The 24378-nt window shown below is 39.1% G+C and overlaps 1 long non-coding RNA gene across 1 annotated transcript in view; it reads left to right on the plus strand.

The window, feature by feature from the left end:
- LOC136857051 (uncharacterized) overlaps nucleotides 1–23659 on the plus strand; it is a 29197-nt gene extending 5538 nt beyond the window's left edge. Inside the window, exon 2 of the long non-coding RNA XR_010858502.2 lies at nucleotides 22766–23659. This is a non-coding gene — a long non-coding RNA (uncharacterized lncRNA). The remainder of the gene's footprint in view (nucleotides 1–22765) is intronic.
- The last annotated feature ends 719 nt before the right edge of the window (nucleotides 23660–24378 follow it).

Raw genomic sequence — 24378 nt, forward strand, 5'->3', positions numbered from 1 at the left:
AACCCAGTGTTGCCAACTCACTCTGTAAATCCAGTGCCAAAGGGTAAAAAATCTTTGCATTCCACTGTCGAAAACAACTGGAAATTTGTGGCAAACAACTGTGGAAGTAGCGTGTCCAGTTTCTCCTTCTGTATATCAATGTTATTTTGTGTTAGTAAAAAAATAAATGATGGTAGCATGGCTAAGTAGCTGAGGCAGTAGAGCTCTGACCTCTTGAGCTTATGTTGATGGGTTTGATCCCGGCTCAGTCCGATGGTATTTCAAAGTGCTCAGATATGTCATCTTTGTGTTGTTAGGTTTATCAGCACATAGAAGAACTTCTGCAGATAAACATTCTGGCACCTTCCGCATCTCCGAAAACCATAGAAGTTTTTAGTGAAGAGTTAAACCAATAGACATTATTATTTAAATTGATAACTGTTGATTTCGCTGGCACGGGGGCTGGGTGTATGTGTCTTCATCATTTCATCCTCATCACGACGCGCAGGCTGCCTACGGGCGTCAAATCGAAAGACCTGCACCTCGCGAACCGAACATGTCCTCTGTGGGTCTTCCGCTGCAAAATCGCAGTAGTTCATTGGAAATGTACGGGGAGGTACAGCTTTAAATAAGATTTCGCTTTTCAAGAGACTTGTTTCTTGAGACTGACAAAGGGACAGTCCAGTAACTGTCAACTTGACTACAATTCTTGTCAACCGATATATTTTATTATACACGGGATAATTTCCATGGAGTCATAGGTCACTTCGACTATATACATGTCAGAATTACTTGTCTCAATCGTCAGAGGGCTGTCACATACATCAACCGGGAGGGATTCACTTATATTTACTGCCAAATAAGCACACATAATAGTGACAACTAAAAAGTAGGTTGTATGTGGGTTTTTTTTATAATTGTCAAGCTAATTCAGATAGTTTTTCTGCAACTATGAGATAGGAAAACGCAAGTGGTTGTGATTATTGTTTAAAGAAGAGGACTGGGGAAGAAGAGCCATGGCCATAATAACGCCCCTAGTATTTGCCTGATGTAAAAATAGGGAAACTATCGAAAACAATCTTCAGGGCTGTCGATGATGTGTTTCGAACCTATGATTTCCAGAATGCAAACTACATCTATATGGCCCGTACAACTCATTCGGTGTCAGGCTCCATGGCTAAATGGTTAGTGTGCTGGCCTTTGGTCACAGGGGTCCCGGGTTTGATTCTCGGCAGGGTCGGGAATTATAACCATCATTGGTTAATTTCGATGGCACGGGGTCTGTGTGTATGTGTCGTCTTGATCATCATTTCATCCTCATCACAACGCGCAGGCTGCCTACGGGCGTCAAATCAAAAGACCTGCACCTGGCGAGCCAAACATGTCCTCGGACACTCGCGGCAATAAAAGCTATACGCCATTTCATTTCAACTCATTCGGTTACACAGTACAGAGGTGCCAACTGTTACGGATTATCTGTAATTATTACAGATTTCCCCTCACGATTACGGCATTACGGTCAAAGGATAAATTATTATGGAAAAGCGACATTATAATGAAAATATAATTTCTATGGAAAAAATAAGTAAGGAAGGAAAATGAATCTACGAGCATTAGTACTCGACTCTCTTCGTTTCATTAGTACTCGACTCTCTTCGTTTCAATGCTTGTGAGTTGGCAACTATACTTTTTCGACCGTCACTTCCTTTTGCTACCCGCGAGCATCGTAAAATTCATTGTGAATGAAGGGACTCTACTCTGCTATTCTTCACTATAAAATGTAATCTTGTATTATTGCAGTATTAAGTTTACCTGACAGTAACTCTCCCACAGAAAGAGTCAGTATGAAAAGGAAAAAACAGGAAGACTTCAGGCCTACAATAATCACATCTACACTGGAATAGCTTAATGTTCATAAGGTGAAAATGTCCTCACGGTGGGAAGGATGCGACAAGAAAAATCACACACAAAAGCACCTGCTGCGTGGGAAACAAGCTACAAAGAATGTTTTATGACAGAACTAACTGGTAATGTGCAAATTTATTGTGTAATAGGATATGCACTGACTTAGCAAATGTCATGGGATAGTCACCTAATAGCGTGTGGGGCCTCCTCTGGCCCTGCGAACTGCAGTGAGACGCCGTGGAAGTGAGTCGACAAGTCCCTGGTAGTCCTCTGGATGCAGTTGACACCAAATCGTTTGCGGAGTGGCCGCCAATGCTGGTCTGTTCGTGGGTGCAGGATCCATGACACGGAGCCTGCGTTCCAGAACATCCCAGATATGCTCGATAGGGTTCATATCAGGGCTCCTGGGGAGGTGGCCATGGCAGTCGTTGGACCTTCGCTGCATGTTCCTGGAACCATTCCCGGGGGGCGTGGAAGCGATGTGGCGGCGCGTTATCATTTTGAAACACCGCAGAACCGTCTGGGCGCGCTGGAAGGCCAAAAATGGGTGGAGATGGTCTCCGAGCAGCTCAACATACTGCGTACCATTCAAAGTCTCTTCCAGAACAACTAGGGAGCCAATCTATACCAGGAAAATGCACCCCAGACCATAACAGAGACACCAGCGCCTTGGACCACACCTTCGAGGCAGGCGGGATCCAGCACTTCATGTGGTCTGTGCCATACACGGTGCCTCCCATCGGCATGGTGCAGTTGAAATCGTGATTCATCCGACCATATCACGTTACGCCATTGTTCCAGTGTCCATCCCTGGTGACTGGCGACAAATGCGCGTCGTCGTGCCCGATGACATTGGGTTAACAGTGGCATCCGTGTGCGGTGCCGGCTTCCATACCCCATAGAACCCATGTTCCTACAGATTGTCCACTGGAAGACGTGTCTAGCACGGCCTGTGTTGAATTGACCTGTGATTTGTTGCATGGTTGTCCGTCTGTCACTATTGACAGTCGTCTCAGATGTCGCCGGTCACGGTCATCGAGGATGGCTGGACGGCCGGTCGTTCGTCTGTTGTGGACGGTGATATCCGCATTCAACCATTCATGATACACCCTGGACACGGTTGATCGTGTGAAGCCGAATTCCCGCACCTGTCCGAAATCGCACTTCCAATCCGTCGGGCACCGACCACCATACCCTGTTCGAACGGTGTCAGCTCTGGACGACGTTCCATGTTACACCTGTCACATGCACAGCCACTGCTCATAAGGTCTCCTATACAACTGCCGCTGGCACAGGGGGCGTGTGGTGCGCAGACAACACACCTGTGCATCAGTGCCCCGCTATCCCGTGACATTTGGTCAGTCAGTGTATTTTAGAATAGATTGTTGTCGGGAAGGATAAAGAGGGTGTTATTATCCAGAAGGGATGAGTGTGCTTTGGATTTGATTCCAAAATATTTCGGAGGGTAGGGGAGAGGGATTATGGAAAAACCATTTCAAAGGTTGGCACCTCTGCACAGTACTATTGTTTCATCTTCCCTTGGCTGAAGCTATTTACGAGTTCATTACACTCACTGTAACAACACTATAATCGAAGCTACATTTCCTTGTGCAGTGGCGTGTTGCTTTAGCGTCCATAATATTATGAGATTTAATTTCCACAGAAAGTTATATTCTTATCTGCGGACAAGTCATGCTTATGCTTAGCCACATTTGAGTAATGTGTAGGAAGACAACAGTTTACTAGCATTTGGCGCGTGCACTGACGAATTTCATTGGTTGCGATAAGCAAAGAGTTGCATGAAAGATACTTCTGTCTCCATATTTTGAACCAATATTGAAACTTTAAATGATGTCTAGTTGAACACTGGCTGAACATTGTTTATGCAATGGAAGACCTTGCACAACTTAGACGTTGTCTAAGGCTTAAAACTAGTCATCGTTTCTGCAATTAGCCCACACTGTTCAGTCATTTGGAGACTTACTATAAATATACTATTCATCAGTAGAATATGAACTGGGTGAAAAGAAGTAAACCAGTTTATCAATGTAGATTACCAAATATAGAAACATATGACTAAATATAGAAATGTGTTATTCTAGATTCAGTCCGAAGCACTGAGTATATTAGTTGTGTAATGTGAGAAAGGAATGGATCCATTTCGTTTCGTCCCTCATTTGAAAAGTCTTCATGGATTTAGTAAGTTTGAAAAGTATGATTATTGTATTTTTTCAGTTTAATTTGTATTCAATGTACTGTAGAACGCACCAGAATATTTACCTCACTTGTTAAGATTATTATGTAAATTCAGAGGATATAGTTGATGAATCAATCAGTCACTACATGTGCATTTAGGGCAGTCGCCCAGGTGGCAGATTTCCTACTGTTGTTTTCCTAGCCTTTTCTTAAATGATTGCTAAGAAATTGGTGAAGTAATGAACTTACCACAATGAAGGTAATTGTGTGATAAAGGGGGGGGGGGGGTGGACAAGACCCAGGTCATTCCTTTAGTCACAGAGAAAAGATCTTAAAGGGGACTGAAGTGTCTTTGTAACAAAAACTTTTTTGTTTTTGTTTTATAATGCTGTTGGGTTTGTGGATCCATCCTTTTAGGAGTTTTGTTAAATATTTTCAGTGTATTTTGGGCTCTGTGATGAATTTATTTTTGTCTGCCTTTCATCTTTCTCATTCAGTCTTTTTATGGAATTAATAAAATAAGGTAATTTCAACTTGTCTTATTTTGAAGCTAGAAGTTCACAAACATGTTCAGACCAATTGAAGGTCTGCAGTCAGCTTATATTTTGATTGTCAACTATATTTGTTTTGATTATAACTGCAAGTGAGGAAGATGGTAACAAAATTGAGATAATTACAAACTAGCCTGTGAATCTGCTCATTGTCTTCCTTTCTATCCTTAGTGCTACTTCAACAGTATCCAGATCTTTGCTGTTGGGCCCTTTTAGCATGTCATTGTGTATACTCTCTCTTAACTTCTTCATTGCTTTTAGTCATTTATTTATTTATTTATTTATTTATGCATATTTGAGTGTGTGTTTTGTCGCTGTGCATGTGTCATTGCATTTTTGTCCTCTTCCCACAATATACTGTTACTTATTAAGTTGTTCCTAATAGTGAGAATGATCAGAAAATGATATCTCGCCAATGTACATAATATTCATTAGTTTCAAAACATGATTGTTAAGGTAAATGATTTTAATATTTTGCACCTAATTTAGTTTAGTAGGTTATATGTAGAAATATTCATTGTGGAATGACTTAGTTTTCTGCTTTCTTGTTGCAACTTCTTTCCTGTTGGAAAAATGTGCCTGTATATACAGAGTGTATTACCAGTACTTTGTTATTCCTTGAAACAAACAAACTAAAACTGAGAGACTGAAGCTTTATGTATTCAAATTTTTTAGCATGAATATGTATCAAACCAACCCTAAGGGTTGCATTTTATTGATCAGTAGCAACCGTATTATTCCGGTGCAGTTTTTAAATATATTTGTTTTTGGACTTGTCTTCTTCGCTCATGGTTGTGGGATAATTAGAAGATTGTCCTGACTAAGGCCTGTGGCATGTTAAGGTATGTATCAACTCCACATGGTGCTTTCAACATGTTAAAAATCTCCTGTGGGACCATATTCTGATGACATTTTGTCTGTTAAGAAAGTTATCAGTTAGGGGAAGTATTATTCTTAACTGTATTCCTTATGTATGTGCTCCTTCAGTATATTTTGGTACCAGATATATATAAGAAAGGGTAACTCTTTAGTTGTGTGTTCAGTTCAAAGAGCAGTTGTAGCAGTATGTGTGTATAGAAAGAATTAATGAACCAAAGGCAGTAGTAATAATCCAGTTCAGTTTGTAAAATACAATACTTGATTGCTCTCCTGCTATGTTCAAGGTTGTGATATCAAGTCCCATTGCAATCGGTTGACATCTTGTTTATTCATTTTGCGATAGAGAAGATGAACTCAAATAGGACAAAAAATTGTTAATATCACCTTTAATATTAGTCAAATTGAAATAGTGTGTATTATTAAGGTTGGATTCTTGTGGTTGCCCATAATTTCAGGCTAACAAATGAATTTTTAAAATTTTATTTTCCATCATCCATCTCGTGTACATTCTTTAATATACCAGATAATGAAATTTGTTTTACCATTGGGTAAGACGTACTGAAAAGGGAATGGAGAAGCGAGTGTTGGCAGGTGCACCTTTCTGTATGCTGACTTTGAGTTGAGTCATTTCATGGTTCAATTTCATCACATACGATTGTTTCCAGCTGTGCAAGCCTGCTAAAGGTTTTATATTTTGCTGAGTGAAGAAGAATATTGCTGCCATCTGTTTCCAGTTCAGTTCTTCTCGATAAAGGTAGACTATACTGTGAATAAAGTTCAGTCAAGCTACTTCTTGCAAGAGTTTCTTATTGACATTGCTTCTGATATCTGTATACATAAAAATTCTTTCTGACTACATTTCTAATTTTCAACTACAGTACTACTTTGTATTTAGGATGAGGTGTATTAGTTACCATTTCAACCTTCAGTTTCACTTTTGGAAGAATCATGCCAAATATACTGGAATGTATGAGATGATAGTTGGTATTTTAGAAAAAGGCATACTGCAAAGAAAAGCAGGCTGTAAATTATTGCAATATTCCAAAAAAAAAAGTTCTTTTGCACCATTACTAATGTAACCATATCTCATAAAAACGTATCGGTTTTCTTCACACTAACAAGTACAAATTTTAATAATCTCTAACGATGTGGTAATATTGAGTGTCCTGACATGAGGCATCTTTGGAAATCCTAGTCCTAATATTAGGCATGTTTGACCCATTCACAAGGATTTGGCCTTCAGTGTTGCAAGCACCTAAAACTAATCAGCAGTAACATACCTCTGACTGACTATTGTTAATTAAGGTGTACTCTTGTCTTCTGCTAGCACTGTGCGAGTGGCTGCACAGTTGGAGTCATGGAGCTGTCGGCTTGCATTCGAGAGATATTGGGTTTTGAACCACACTGTTGGCAGCCCTGAAGATGGTGGTTTTTCCATTTTCACACCAGGCAAATGCTAGGTCTGTACCTTAATCAAGGCCACTGTTGCTTCCTTTCCATGCCTAGCCCTTTCTTAACCCATCATTGCTGTAAAGATTCAATTCTTACAAAAGGATTTATTACAGTAATATGTCTACCTGTTCAATACTTAACCTGTTGATTATGATAAAAGTTCTCTAAAACATTATGAATTATTTTATAATGGAATCTCTGTACATTATATTGTCAATACAGAACCAACATGAAATTCATAAGTTGTAAAGCAAATAATAAAAACATAATTTTATGATGGCAGTCATATCTTTTTAGATGGTTTGATATTTGTAGTCCACCTATATGGTAGGCTTACTGCTCCTTAGAGTTTTAGGGCCATTCTTCAAAGTTTGAGAAATATCTTGAATTTAATTGAGGGCCCTATAAAGTGATTACGATGAGCTTTCAGTAATAAAAGGCTATTTCACAGCGATGGATACATCAGCCATTTTTTAAAAATTTTATCATATTAATTAATCTACCGGAAATTACAGGTGACCATAAGGATCCAGAATACTACAGCAAGTTTATATGTAAATAGCCCATAGCAGTTATAAATCAAGGTGAAATATAAATATGAAATTAAGATACAATTCTACATAATTCATAATATGTTATCTGAGCTCTCGTGAAAGTTAGATTGCTGTGGTCAGATATGTGATGACTGATGACGTATAATCTGTATATTTAAAATCATATTTCTGTATGTACTTTTGGAATATTAACCTGATACTTAGTTTTTATACTGGACGGGACAAATAATAAATAGCCTGTATCATGCTCAATCGAAGTTACTGGATCATGAGAAAACATTTTGGGGGATTTTCATGAAACTTAGTTAGGATGAGAGCAAGCAGGATCTTAGTTATACACTGTTCAAGATCAGCAGAGTAGGGGGGCTTCAGAGGGTGTTTAAAACTTAAACTCAATGTCTCTCTCTTACAGTTGGTTTAATAGAAAAAATGCTTGTGATTAAATTTATTCAGAATCGTATGTTCAGAATTGCTTATTCTATTTTTCTGATACAATGAAAAATAAGGGAAATATTGGTGCTGACTGTATGAAAATGTACCGGTAAGTCCAAGAACCGATAACTAGTTGTGTGGTGATCACCCCAGGCAGTGTTTTAAAGGCTTTGCATATCCGTCTGTACTTTTTGATTATTAACCTGATACTTAGTTTTATACCTACATTTTGTGATCCATATAAAAGGAAAGGACAGCAGAGATGAAAGCCTGAACATGAAGAGAACCAAATGCAGTAATATTTCATTTTATATCACTACATTATATTTGGTACTAAAACTCCGAAAAGTTGGACAATACACATTTCCAAGAGACATTTATCACTTACAGAGGACTTAATATTGAGAAACATTCTGTGGACATCATATGGAAAAATTACTAGGCACTTGGAACATCTCATGAGCTAACTACTGCAGTCATCATAAATAATAGATAAGTACAAAGTGGTCGTGTACTGTTTCGTTGGAGAGAAGTATGTTTAAAGTGTGATAAATACTATCCAATTATAATGATTGTTTTACTCGCCAATGTATCTAACAAATAATAATAATGATTTTATGTCCCTACTTTTAACGTTTTTTGGAGACGCCAAATAAAACCTACTAAGGTATGCGTTAATAAAAATTGGAGACTACGAACATACTAAATTAAACATTATGATAATAAAACACATTACCGCCACACCTGCAGATATCCATAAATGTGACAATCTTTCCTGTTATTTATTTTTATTCTGTCGTGGAACTTTCAGCACTATCTGGGCGATAGGATACTTAACCTAAACAATGTGGTCTCTCTTATCTCATTTACAGCTGTTTAGGTAAATCCTGATGTGATAAATGTAGAGAAAAAGCATGAAATATACTTAGAAATAAGGGTCTGGCTTTCAACAGCCGCAGTTATCAAAAGAATGCTTGCAGTCACTGTATTACATTCGGAAGTACAACTTGTAACATACGCTAGTTATCAGCTGGTGGTTTGGCACGCTTTGTACAGCGCGGCTTTATTCGGAAGGAGCAACTTCTACTACACATACACCAACTGGGAATATCAGAGACCATCTCCAGAAACCATTTGGGAATAGATTCACACTGTTTGGACTCTATAGTCAGGAACAAAATTTTTTAAAGGTTCAAAATTACGGGGCCCCGAATGCTCTCAATTGCAGCGCATGGCTGACGAAATGGCAGTGAAGATGACGACACGCTGGTAGCAGGGAAGTTGGTGGCGCAAGGCGATAATTCAAATGAAAGCGGTGATCAGGTTTACTGTATGGTAGGCCTACTGCTTAACTGTCAGAGGCAAATGACTGGCCATTAAGCTATTTTGTATCAATATTGCATAATATGATAATACGATAGCCTCATCCCTTTTCTCTACGGGATTGAGTATGAAGTGAGACGAATCTTCGTAGCAAGTTTTTATTACCCTATGCCCTTCCTGACTGTATTTACATTATATGTAGGTCTAAAAGTCGTGTTCGCCATTTATTTTCTTTTTACATTTAGAAATAGTGCCTTCCAACGAAAATAGCCAGTATAACTCAAATACATTCATAAGTTTGTTAAAGAATAGTGTATAGAATGTTTACATGTACAATTAATAGCTCTTTATAGCCTAGAAGTCATGTGTTCACTGCACAAAACTTGAGGTTACCGCATATTGGACCCTCCTTTACTTTTTTGGCTGTAAAAGTGGGGAAATAGTGGGTTCGAACCCCACTGCCGTCAGCCCTGAAGATGGTTTTTTTTCCGTGGTTTTCCATTTTCACACCAGGCAGATGCTGGGGCTCTACCTTAATTAAGGCCACGGCCAGTTCCTTCCCATTTCTAAGCCTTTCCTATCCCATTGTCGCCGTAAGACCTGTCTGTGTCGGTGCAACATAAAGTAAAAAAAAAAAGTGGGGGAAAAAGGGGTCTAATACGCAAGTAAATACAGTAAATATGTGTATGTAGAATCAAGTTATTTGAATTTATTTGCTTAGTACATTTTACAAAGTATTCATTTAATACCTTGGGCAGGGTGAAGACAGTCTAATATATTTCCGTCTTAAAAGAGCTTACCTCTACATTTATTTTTAGATTTTTCCATAAAAGCACCACAATCTTTACACTGGTTAGCATATATCTTATCCTAGTTATTCAATATCTCTCTTAATCTAAAGGATTATCTCTTTGCTCTCATAATACTAGAAATAAATTTCATAATACTTGATAGACAAGGTACCAGGTTTAAAAGATTTCTCTCATACACCACTAAGCTTTTATTAAATATATATATGAGGGAAAATATTCAAGAATATTAGCCAGTATGGTAAAAGATGCATAGAAACTTCCTATGTTATCATTCTCACCCCAGTTAATTTATATATGAAATGTATGAGATTTACAATTTTTGTAAACCTGAAATATTTTAGCTAAATGGTTGCATTATTACATTTTCACTTTCTAAAACCAAATGCACCTGTAGTTGCAAAGTGTTTGATACGTTTCAGTTTCCAGGGTACTATTTTCTATACATGATACTCTTAATTTATTTTTGGTATGTTTATAATTATACTGAGCAGAGTGTCTGCACGTTTTAACGTATTAAGGTTATGGAGCCAAGCTCTGCATTTGGGAGAAGAGTGTGTTTGAACCCCACTGTTGGCTGTCCTGAAGATGGTTTTCTGTGGTTTCCAATTTTTATTTCCAGGCAAATGCCGGGACATTTCCTACTCATAGGCCACTGCCGATTCCTTCCACCTCCTTATCCAATTTCATTCACCATCGTTCATTTCATCTTCATTAGCTCCTCAACTGAGTTTACCAACAGGAAGGGCATCCACCCATAAAAGCATGTGATATAATTTCATCTGGCCGGCCCCATGGTGTGGGGGTAGGGTGCCTGCCTCTTACCCGGAGGCCCCGGATTTGATTTCCGGCCAGGCCAGGGATTTTTACCTGGACCTGAGGGCTGTTTCGAGGTCCACTCAGCCTATGTGATTAGAATCGAGGAACTATCTGATGGTGAGATAGCAGCCCCAGTCTAGAAAGCCAAGAATAACGGCCGAGAGGATTCGTCGTGCTGACCACACAACACCTCGTAATCTGCAGGCCTTCGGGCTGAGCAGTGGTCGCTTGGTAGGCCAAGGCCCTTCAAGGCCTGAAGTGCCATGGGGTTTGGGTTATAATTTCATCTGTTCTCATCCTTGATCCTGTGTCAGGAAATGGGACTAAGGGGCAGATAATAATATTGTCAGTACATGCATTTTAAGCCTTGTAGTTTTATCATTGACTTGACTCAATTCCTGTTGTTCTTCGTGGAGCATAGGGCATCAACAAAGCATCTCCATCTGGTCCTGTTGACAGCCAGCATCTTTACCTCACTCCAGGTCTTGCCTTCTTCCATCGCTTCCATGTGAACAGATCTTCACCACGTTTGCTTGGGTCTCCCTCTCTTCCTTTTACCCTGCGGGTTCCAGTCCAGCATCTCTCTCTCACTTGCTTCGTTCCCCTTCCTCAGTGTATGCCCGATCCATCTCCATTTCCGCTGCTTTTTCTGTATGGCCATCTCATTCTCTCCCGTCCTACTCCAGAGTTCATGGTTGGAGATTACTTCTGGCCAGTAGATGTTATGAATTGTTCGCAAACAGCGGTTAACAAAGGTCTGCAACTTGGATGTAATTACTCCAGTTACTTTCCAAGTCTCGAACCCATATAATAGAAGAGACTTTACATTACTTCGGAAGATGTGGAGTTTGGTCCTGATAGATATTCTCTTGTTCTTCCACACCAGATAGAGCCGAACAAAGGCACCATTTGCTTTCTGAATGCACTCCAAGGTATCTTGTGCAGCTCCCCCGATCTTTGGCAACTACACTGCCCAAGTAAGTGAAGCTATCCACATCCTCGATAGATTCACCATTGAAAACAAATGGGTCTGACTTGTTGGTGTTAAACCTTAGGGCCTTGGTCTTCTTTGAGTTGATCATTAGTCCCACCTTTTTCCCTTCCTCTACCAAATCTTTGAGCTTTGCTTGCATTTTCCCATGTGCTTCAGACAGGAGAGACAAGTCATCAGCAAATTCCAGATCTTCAAGCCTACTGACTAATTCCCATTGGATACCACATTTCACATTTCAAGTCACGTTCCGCATTACTGCATCAATCACAACCAAGAAAGTTGGTGACAGGATACACCCTGGACAAACTCCTGAATGTACAGATATAAGGCTCAGAAATACGGCCCCCATGAATGACTCTACATGTGTAATCACGGTAAGTTTCCTGAATGAGATCGCCAATTTGTGCTGACACTCCGTAATGCTTCACTTCATTCCACATGGCTTCTCTGTTGATCGAGTCAAAAGCTTTCTCAAAGTCAACGAACACTGCGTAGAGGCGAAATGACCATTCGGCACACTGCTCCAGAATTATCCTCAAGGTGTTTTTTTGGTTGATGCTTGAGCGATTTGGATGAAAGCCTGCCTGTTCTCGTCGGAGCCGTAAGTTGACATACTCTTTAATTCTGTTCAGCAGAATCCTGGTGAAGACTTTGCTAGGGACTGAGAGAAGCGTAATGACCCTCTACTTGTTACCATTAGATGTATCCTCCTTTTTTGGCAACTTCACCAATAACACATTTCCAGTCTGCCAGCATTTCTTCAGTAACCCATACCTTCTCGAATAGAGGCTGCAATATATTGGCAGTGGTGTCCATATCAATCTTCATGACTTCTGATGGAATGTTGTCAACTCCTGCTGCCTTACCAATATGCAACTCTCTCAATGCCTTCTTGATTTCTTCTACTGTTGGAATGCAGGTTTTAATCCTTAGGTCAGACTGAATCTCTTCTTCTGCGACTGAATCTCTTCTTCTGCTTCTTCCCCACATCTGACTGATCTTTTATGGAGCGGTTTAGAACTGCAGAAAAATTTTCCTGCCATCTTTTCAGTTGATCCTCAGGGTTGGTTAAGAGGGTTCCATCTTTGTTTCTGATTGGACAGTTTTTCTGCATCTGCTTCCTTTCCAGAATTCTGGTGATGTTAGAAGTCGTTGAGATTTCCCTTGTTGGCTGCCTTTTCTGCCTGTTGAGACAGGTCATCTGTCCAGTTCCTTTGATCCGTCTTCACACTTCTCTTTACTTCCCTATCCTTTGCAGCATATTTTGATTGCAGTTCTGTCTTTCTTGCTCGTATCTTACACAAGTTCATCGCCTCCTTTATCTCTCTCCTCTCTCTAATTGTTCGGTCATCCAGTCTTTTTTCCTCCTATCCTTAAAACCCAGGATACTTTCACTTCTGTAAAGGCAGCTTTAATCTCCACCCACTTTTCCTGAACAGTTTCATCCTCCACCTCAGTGAGTGCTTGAAATTGATTCTTTAGTTCTATCCTGAAGACGACCTTCACCATACTGTCATCCTTCAGCTTTCCAACCTATCACTTCCTTATCTGTTCTGTCCTCCTTCTCTGTGCCTGGATCTTCATCCTAAAGGTGATCACAACAAGATGATCACTACCGATGTCTACACCTCTCTTATTCCTCACATCCAACAGTGAATGCCTCCACCTTCATCCAATCGCCACAGGGTCTATCTGATTGTCTGTCCTATGATCCAGTGATACCCAGGTCACTTTATGACAGTCTTTATGTGGAAATATCGTACCACCAATAACCAGATCATGGCTGGCACAGAAGTCCACAAGGAGCTGTTCATTCTCATTTCGTTCTCCTAGGGCATGCCTTCCCATGATGTGCTCAAGTCCTTCATTATCCTGGCCCACTTTTGCATTCAAATCTCCTCCAACTATAATAATATCCTTCCTCTTCTGTTTGTTAATTGTGCTATTTAGATGCATATAAAATGCCTCTTTGTCTTCTTCCTTTGCTGTCTCAGTGGGTGCATAGCACACTATCATGACATTTCAAAACGTGCCACAATTATCCTTGCCGTCACTGGATACCACTCTATAAGGTTCCTCTTAGCCTCCTTGTCCATCAATATACCCACACCTTCACAACTCACTCCATCGCCCTGAGGTCTTCCAGAATATATAAATGAAGCTCTATTATGGGTGGTCAATTCCCCAAACTCGCTCTATCTCACCTCACTTAATCCTAAGATGTTCAGCCCATAAATCTTCATACATGCCACTGCCTGTTGTAGTCTTCCACTTTCTCACAGAGTTCTCACATTCAAAAATCCAATTTTTGTTACCTTTTTCAAGCCAGAAGTCATCACCTTCGGATGTCCAGTTTCTCTTTGTTGATGTTTCTGTAATGGTTTAATTTAAGGTCGTGCGAGTTATTGGCTCACAGCACCCGAGCCTGGTGGTGGGCCTGCCACCTGAAGCTTCCAGGCATGCTGTTTTCTGTTGGGGTTGTCTCCCTTAGCCTTTGAAGAGCTCTTTTCACCACAAGGCAGTAGTTTCCCTCTTCATTTAACCCCAAGAGGGAGGGTTGCCTCCTCCACCAACTTTGCCATACCACCTCAGCTGCCGTTAAGACTTCATAAGAGCCCCATTAGCCGTTACTTTTCAGGGTTCCTGTAAGATCTTCATAGCTACCGTAGTGGTCCCAAGGCACACAAGGTCCCCACTGTACTTCGCCCTTACAGGCTATCCCCTACTTCATACCGTTGTCTGTCCCCCACAACGTGGATGAGGGGTTGGACTTATGGGGACAGGTTTATCATTAATACAGTATAAATTACATGACCTGAGGCAATCTGGAAAGTGATGTACAGTTTGAGATTTGTTCCTGTTATCAGTATTAATGTCGCCAGCATATATGATCTAACAACAAGAGAGAGGAGGGCAACTAGCTTAAAGTTTTATGCAGTTGTATACTTGGATATAAGCTGGTGTACCAAAAGTTGAAGAAATTGTACAATGGCATAAATTCCGTGGAGACGTTCTCTGTAAGTCAACAACTGAATATGAAAACTTAAGTAATTGTCCATTGTGTTGTACCTGCAGAATAAAATTGGCTTCATACTTTCTCAAATGGAAGCAGCTAACCTCACTTAGCTCAGTATGGGAAGGAGACAAGGACAAACTTGAACACACAAAAGGAGAGGGTGATCTCTACATCATTCACTGCCATCATCACTTATTTGTTCCTTTCCATTACTTATAACCTCACTTTAATGTTTGATTTCAGTTGCCAAGTATTGAAGCACCTTGTTTTTAAATGCATCTCATTGTCTTCCCCCTAGTCCTGGCTTGTTAATGGCAGAGCCTAGTCTCCTGGCATTGGGTCTAGGCTGGTAGAGTTAAGCTGCATCTATTTATGTATTCATTAATTCTTCAAGTACGTTCATTTTATTCCCATTTTTTCTTAGGGTTTATTCCCTTAGTCTCTGAAGATTCCTCATCTCTGCACAACGGTAGTTTCTCAACACTAGAAAGTCTGTGTGACTCCCTTTACCTGGAAGTACGGAGGAGTCAAAAATCACCCTCATTTGGGATATAATTTTAAGTTTGGTTATGAATGAACACAGGGATGGGGATAGGCTTCCAACAACAAATACAAGTTCCAATGATGTTTTTGATCATTAGGCTATATTCCAAACTGCTTAGTCTCTTTATAAATCCAGACATATGAGTGCTCAATAAACTTAACAGACAGGTTTATCAATGCAGGTACAATATTAAAAATCAGTCCATTTTCTTATTCTCTTTTCGTGAGTCTATACACAGACTATTCAGCCATGCTGATTCACAATGGTATGAATAGTACTTGGTTAAGTTCAGATGTGTGTGAATGAAGTATATTACCCCCAAAGTTCACAATTCATGTACATAATACACAGGTGATAATAATTTTCTGTTGCAATTCATTTCTTCCAGACAATTTTTCTGTGTACCGGTATCCTTACATTTATTGCTTACTTGGCATTCCCTACATTTGTGGTAATTGTGAGGTTGTTTGTCTTTGTCATCACAGTCTGCAGTTTGGGTCCATTACATCAACTCCATACATACCGTAGTTCAGTTGTAACATGTTACCGTGTCTGGCTGTTTCTTCCTGTCAGCCCCCACCTGGACATCTTGGTGAAGAGAACTGAGAACCAGTACATTATTATTGACCTTATCTTGATAAATAGTCAGAATTATGTCTTTCATCTTTAGCACCTGGGTGTCATGCGGCAGGGTACCAGAAATTTTGATCACCAGTAGAACCTCCATTCTTACCAAGAAGACAGATACCCTGGGATTTTAGCTATTAGCTAGCTACAGTGACATTAAAAACACTGTTCATTATCCAGTTCAGACAGAGGTGAGTTAGCTAGAAAACTCGTCATCTCTGCTTCAGACAAAGAATCTGAACGAGTGGTTTGAATGGAATTGTTGCCATTTACCCTGCTGTTCCTCCCACTCACCCCTAAATTCTTCTTCTTTTACTTACTGGAGAATAGCTATATATCTTCCTGTTGCACATTACTTCTGTGCTCCATATCTTAGGAAAAATTTGTAAAATAAATGCAACAGATTGCCCAATAGTTACTACTACTACTACTACTACTACTACTACTGCTGCTGCTGAAACATTTTCATTCCATTCCTGAAAGGGACGGTGGGCAGTCCTAGATGGTAACACTGTCTCTCAGGCCAGGGAGATGTGATATGGTGAAGGAAATGTTCAGGGAAGGTGAGAGGATTGACGGCTATGGCCTATAATATGAACTGTCCCCGGCATTTGCCTTAGTGCAGGAGAATGGAAAACCACAGAAAAACCATTCTTAGAACAGCTGACAGCGCAGACCAGCCCCTCTTCGTCTCCTGAATACAGAGGCGCAGAGCCGTGGCCACCCCTCCTCTGTTCAGTTGGCCGGTCGGAGTGCAGACCAGTCATGGCCACTTGTTGGCCGAGACCCACCCTGCATCCGCCGACGAGTAATAGTTATTCCCAATGGCTCATTTATATACTTTACTCATGCTGGTGCAGTGGGAACGCCGGGTACCTCATGACATGGTGTGTGGGAAGATGCGAATGTAATATATATGTGAATAATAATAATTCATAACCATTACAATATGATTAAAATAATCAAATATCAATAAAATACTTAATCGCTTACGCTTGGGCGTAAAATGAAGTCTAATTCAAAATATATGAATAAATTACTAGCATGATAAAAATAAAATAAATTCATTAAAATAATTAACCGAAAGGTCCATAGTATGAGCGCCAGAGTTCACCAGAATGGATCTCTCGAATTTTGATAGAGCATGATAATTCTTTCTCTCCCAGGGCATGTACATAAATCTGCAGACTGGTACATCTGCTTCAGGCCTTACCTAACCGTCTGAAAACTACTAAATAGGTAGATCCACTGATTCTAAAATAACTATATTCTGAGCAATATCCGTGCATGAGCACCTCGTCAACACACCAAAATATACATATAATACACACACAAAATACGGCTGGAAGACTCCATATTTACTACTACATCATCATCATCATCATCATTGATCAACTCCAGTTTCCCATGTGTGGTTTACGAGCCCCTTCCATTTTGTTCGTTCTATGAACCATTCTTTGTTCACAATCCAGTCCCAATCCTGACCTCTTTTCTCCTACATCCTTCTTCACTAAATCTGTCCATTTTTCTCTAGGTCTGCCCACTGGTCTCTTTCCCCTTATTTCTCTTTCATACTCCTTTCTTGCAGACCTGTTGACACTCATTCTTTTCACATGACCAAACCACTTCAGTCTTGCCTTTTGGATCTTCTGGAGTAAGGAGTCTTCTACTCCTATGTCTTCTCTCCTGGTCTTCTGGATCATTGTGCGTAGGAACTTCATTTCTTCTGCTTGGAGTTTTGAGTTGTCCTTTCTTGTTAATGTAGCGGTTTCCAGGCTGTATGTGAGGATAGGGGTGTAGTATGATTTACACAGTGTCATCTTGGTTTTGAGTAGTACTTGTTTATCCCATAGTAGCTGTCTTACTTGGAAGTAAAAATGTATTGCTTTGCTGATTCGACTGTTTACTTCATATTTAGCTAAGTTATCCTTAGACATTATACTACCCAAGAACTTAAATTCTGTGACACTGTCCAGCTTAGTGCCATTTAGCAAGATTTCTGGCTGATTGTCACCCTTTTGTACCTTCAACACCACTGTTTTACCTTGTTGATGTTTTATCCAAATCTCTCAAACTCCTGACTCCATCCCTGCAGTGTCTCTTCCACATCTTTCTCTGAGTTACCCCAAATTACTACATCATCTGCACATGCAAATGCTTCCAAGTCTTGTTGCCCCTTTTCTTTTAGCGCCTTTAATATGGGGGGTGACAAAGCTCTACCGTGTTGTTCTCCCCTTTTTGTCTCAAACCAGCCTGACAGTCCAGAACCGACTTATACACAGCTTCTGGTCTTCTAGTAAAGCACCTTAACTTTTTAAATTAGACTGTCTCGAATTTTGAGCTTTCTCACGCACTCCCAAATAAGCTCCCTTGGCATGCTGTTGTAGGCCTTTTCGATGTCAAGAAACAGTAGATATAAAGGCTTCTCTTTTTCCCAATGTGTTTCCATTAGCATCCTGACAGCAAATATAAGATCTGTTGTTGATCTTCCAGGTCTAAAGCCATATTGTTCATCTTCTAAAAGTGGTTCTACGATTTCTCGTAATCTGTTCTCTATAATTTTTTCCAGAATTTTTAGCCCATGAGAGAGTAGTGATGCCATGGTAGTTGGTACATTTCTGTCTGCTGCCTTTCTTGAATATAGGTACAATTGTACCTTTCTTGTAGTCTTCTGGGATGGTATTTTGCTGCCATACTACATTTAGGAGTCTATGTAGCCATTGGATTGCTGGGGTTCCTCGTGCTCTCAACATGTCCACACTTAACTCATCTATTCCTGCAGCTTTCTCTTTCTTCATACTTTTAAGGCTCTTCTTTATCTCCAGCCATGTGATTGGTGGCTCCATATTTTTACTGGTCTCTTCACTTTTTCCAGTTTCTTTTCTTGTTTTGAATTACATTTGATGCCTCTCCATTCAGGAACTTGTCAAAGGAGGTCTTGAATTCTCTCCTGATTCCATCTTCCTTTCATACTACTGATCCATTGTCCTGCTCTATTACTTTGATGTTTTCTAGGTGATTGCACTTGTTTTTAATTACTTTGTCTCTCTCCTGTCCTCTTCCAACTTATCCACAAACTCAAGCTTTAAGTTTTTTTGCCTTGTATAGTTCCTGTAGTTGAGTCATTTCTTGGCCACCTGGATCTTGTGCATCTCTTTGCTTTTCTTTGTCTAGCATATTTTTTGCCCAATTTCTCTCTTTTATAGCCAATTAGACTGTCATTCCACCAAGGTGACTCTCTTTCTTTCATGATCGATACTGTTACTCCACATAGGTCTTTTAACTTCACCCACCAAAGTATCTTTAACAATTTTCCATTCTTCTTCTACTGTATTCATTTCACCTTTTGGTAAGTGTCTCTGTATTCTTATTTTATATTCTTCCTTTAGCTTGGCTTCTTCTAATTTCCATGTCTTCACTTTGCGTTTTCTTTTTCTTTTCTTCGGGGGTTGTGTTAGCCTCATGATTTAGGTCTGCAATCAATAATCTATGATCACTTTCCATACTCTCACTGGGGATAACTTTGACATCAGTTACATATTTCCCCTCTTCCATTGTTAGTGATGATATAGTCGATGAGAGACTTATGTTTTCCATCCCAGCTATATCTTGTTATCTTGTGGCTGTTTTGCTTTTGGAAGAAGGTATTTTTGATGATCAATCAATTTCTTCTGCAAAAATCAAGCAGTTGTTTGCCTTTTGCATTTCTGTTCCCAAACCTATGTGGTCCAATGATTTCCTCATAACCAAGTCTGTCTGTCCCAACTTGTGCATTTAAGTCCCCAATGATGATGACATTTTCATCATCAATTATATCTTCTAGATCTTGACAGAATTGTTCCTTCTCTTGAGCACTACATCCAACCTGTGGTGCATTACCTGCACTACCATGTAATTTGTGGACTCCAGCTGCATAGATAATTTAATGATCCTATCATTCTTATAGGATACTTCAGTAATGGTGTCCATGCCTTTTGTTGTCAGGAAAGCTACACCATTTCTGGCCTCTTCCTCACGTCCACTCCATCCTGAGAATCTTGCTATCTGCCTTTCTCCATTTTGTTTCACTCATTCCCAATATGGATAGATTTTTCCTCTTCATCATATTGGTTCTTCAGTTTTTCCAGTCAGGGTTAAAATATTCATAGTCCCAATTCTTACATTGTTCTTTGGACATATCTGTCTTTCATCAGAGCCATGTTGGCCGTCATACCTACCAGATCTGCTTGAAGACTTCATTAATTTTTTATCTCCATCCGAAGCTCGTTTGATTGTTGAAAGCAATTCGAAGATGCTACCACTGGCTTGCTAGGCCTGCCCTGGATCTTCGCGTCGATACTTTGTTATGCACTAGTTGTTCGGTGCCTGACACGCATTTCCTCATGTCAGTTAAATCTGTGGTTTACCCGCCAATACTCGGGAGGCTGATTGCAGTGTTTGCCCACTGGGCAATGGGGTCATCATATCCCTACGCCAATATGCAACAACAATATACAACAACAACAACAAAAACAGTGAAAAACCAGAAGCGAGGACCAAATTACCATTTGCAGTTCGTCTCTTGAATGTTCATTACAAAGCATATATATATGTGGATGAATACCCTTCACTGTGTCTGTATATCAACACAACTTGCATATTCTCATTATTGGCACTTGTTATTTTATACAGATACTGTACATTGTAATACTGTGTTCACTGACTCTAACACTTGTTTTAAAGATACATTCACTTGAGCAACACACGTTTGCCATTCAAAAACATGAATTCTGGAAAGACTGAGATACAATACCCCACAGCTTTTACCAACATAGAATACCAAGCTGCCACAAGTGATATAATACCAAGTGCCTGAAGCACATCACAGTTGTGGGTTACTACCACACTTCACAAACATAATAAGACCACTTTCCACAAATGTTACATCTCCTCTCCTCTGCTGTTTGAAGTCCAGTCTCTTCCAGCAAAGTTTGAAGTCCAGTCCAGTGTACTTCTCGCCATTTGATCACATGCCTATATAGACCTCAGCTTCCCCTTCTCTCACATGATACATCGAGATTGATCCTGGCCATCGAATCATGAGTAGAAGTTTGTGGTCGTATCAAGACCACGCCCTGAACCTCTTCCAGGTCTCAACACAATAACATCATCAAGGGACTGTGGGTAGTTCCGAATGACTCATACAAAGTTTCCGAGTTAAAATAGCACTGTTTTCTCATCCTTTTGTACAAAACAAATTACTCATCACATATGGAGACCTTCCAGTATAAAATATTAAGAACAAAACATACAACTGAAACAATAATAATAAATCAAATACTGACAATAATAATATCTCTTACTTCTGAATACAGTGCGAGGGTGTGTTATATGGACTATCACACACACTTTATTCATGCTGGTGCAGTGGGAACACCAGGTACCTCATGACGTGGATTGGAGGAACACTCACATCGTTAATACCGTGCAAAGCGAACAAAAGTGAAGCAAAATTACATAAATAGGAAGAACATTTTTGTAAAATCCAATAGGGGTAAAAATGACCCCATCCTTCTAGTTTAATTAAATTATGGGGACCAAACTGTTAGTCTGGAGCATCCAAATTTTAGCAACAGTAAATAAGATCTAAGTGATGAAAAGTCATATAGTCTGAACTAAATCTGAAATAAATTATGGCAACAGCAGACCATTGATTTCAAAAAAGGGTCAGTAATGACCCCTCCGTCTTTCTAGTGTTAACTGCCATAAAGATAATGTTATTGGTTTTATGTCCCACTAATGATACTGTCATGGTTTTTGGAGATGCTGAGGTACTGGAATTTTGTTCCACGTGTAAATCTATTGACACTAGGCTCATGTATTTGAGGACCTTGAAATACAGCCGGACTGAATCAGGGTCGAACACACTAACTTGGCATCAGAAGGCCAGTACTCTACCATATGACTTATTCAGAGTGGTTCCCATAAAGATAGGATGCCTCATCAATCGATTGCACTTCAGTGAAGATCTCCCACTTTGCCAAAGCTGCCATTAAGGATTTTGTTATTCTGTTCTGGCTTGTTACAGGCAGAGTCCTGCCTCCCATCACTGAGCCCAGTTTGGTGCTGTTTAGCCTCCTTTGTGGCTATTGTTAAAGCATAATGCAGTTAAATTTTTAAACATGGAATACTGTGGATGGAAGGCCAGCAAATGAATGTAGAATAGGTTTCTAATATGTAGTTCTGCTGCCAGTTATCCTCCATTAGTGAAGACAGTTTTACTTCTATCCATTGCTACTCATTTAATTGAGGATTATATTTTCCTGGAACTATTATGCTGTTGTCAAATTATTATTTGCATCTTACAAGCAATAATTTTAGTTATTTTATTAGATATACAGTACTTCAGTTTTTTCAGCTACTTTCATTCAAGATAACATCTTGAGCACCAAAATATCTTATTGGGATGTATTATATCATTGAAACTCTGAGGATTGTTTTCCTTAAAATTCTGCTTGATACTTGTTGTTTAAAGGGGCCTAACATCTAGGTCATCAGCCCCCTTGAAATTCTATGATTGTCAGGTGTCTTTTTGAGTTTTATGTCTGTTTCTAAGCTTTTATCACTTCTCATGTTAATTTTGTACAATATCTCTGTTTATAATGTTTTAATAATAACAGCAGTCTACTGTATATTTTTTTTATAGAATGCATCTGAAAGGGGAAAAAAAAAACTAACAGTTCTTACATAGGAATGCTTATCTGGAAGATAATTTCTCGTAAGACACCTAATATTGAAAGAAGATCAAATGCCTGATCCAGCAATCAATGTTTTTAAGAATTTAAGCAATGTGCAGGACCACAGGAAAGAATCCTTGATCAGAATTAATTCTTAATTTGAAAGCTGATATTATTTAGAGATTGAACTGCACCAACTTACTAGTGAAGTATCCCATGCCTTTCCTGGTAAGACAAGAAGCCACTTTTGCTTCTCACTAAACAAAATCTGCGAGCTCTATAATACTCTGTATATTGAGTCATTCATTTCATGATTGAGTCAAATCTAAATCTCTTACATTCATCAAAGCTAACAGGTGGTTTGAGTAAATTCATAAAATATTCTTCTGCTGTTGATTATCCTCAGTAATTGCAGTTATTTTTATTTGTGACTATTATTTTAACTAAAGATTATGTATTTATATATAAATGTGTATATTTTTTTAAAAAATTGTGACATTTATGTAATATTGTAGTTACTTGTCGCAGACGACTGATTCTCAGAATTTTCCATGTTTGGCAGTGTGAATTGCAGCTAGCAGAAGGATACGTGATGTAATCATGTACCGTATTTGTATGTAATAAGACTGCAACAGTTGTGCAGATGATACTGTGAACTAGAGATATCTTACCAGTTATATCTCATGCTTATTGAATGTACAATGCATTATAATAATAATAGCCTATTCTGTGATCTAAAATGTTTTCATTCATGAATTGCATAGTTCTTTTAACCTTTTTAATGGAAACATGTGTTTTGTCTTAAATTAGTTGTAGATAAAAAACAAAAATATTTTTGAAGAAATAATATTTATTTCAAATTACATTATGTGTGAAAGTCCTTTATTTTCTTTAGAATTTGTTTCCTTTTATGGTAATACTTGAATTTATGCTGTTTTAATAATTACCTTGTATTCCAGTTTCCAGCCACCATGCTCCTATTATATGTTTTACAGAAGAAAGATAATGTAAGATTTTTATGAATGTAACTGATTATTTTTTTGTATTGGCAGTCAGGTAAGTATATGGGTAACTTTGCCCTGTAACTTAGTTCTACTATGTGAGAAATCATCAATCAAAACAAGACAGTGGATGTACTCAAATGATAGGACTTGGAAAATACTGCCTGCAACTTATCTTACAAGGTAAATTGAGAATAACAAGCAGGAGATAATCATTTGTCAAAATCAAGCTTAGTATGCCAAGAGTTGAGCAATTATTCTATCAACCAATCTGAGAAGACAAATATTTTCCATCATAACATCAATGTTTGAGATAACAGGTACAAGACCAGAAGATGAAGGTAACAGGTTTGTTGCTTTTAATACAGTTTTTCTCACTTTATTTACAGTTTTTACCAAGGTTAAAAATATCAATTCTCCCTAGGTGTATTCAAAACATTTTTTAAAACACATCATCAATATTAATACACTTGTATAGGTCCGAGTAAGTTGGCTATGCTTTTAGAGAGGCGCAGCTGTGAGCTTGCATTCAGGAGATGGTAGATTAGAACCCCACTGTTGACAGCCTTGAAAATGTTTTT

This window comes from Anabrus simplex, chromosome 1, assembly GCF_040414725.1.
Source record: "Anabrus simplex isolate iqAnaSimp1 chromosome 1, ASM4041472v1, whole genome shotgun sequence".
Taxonomy (NCBI): Eukaryota; Metazoa; Arthropoda; class Insecta; order Orthoptera; family Tettigoniidae; genus Anabrus; species Anabrus simplex.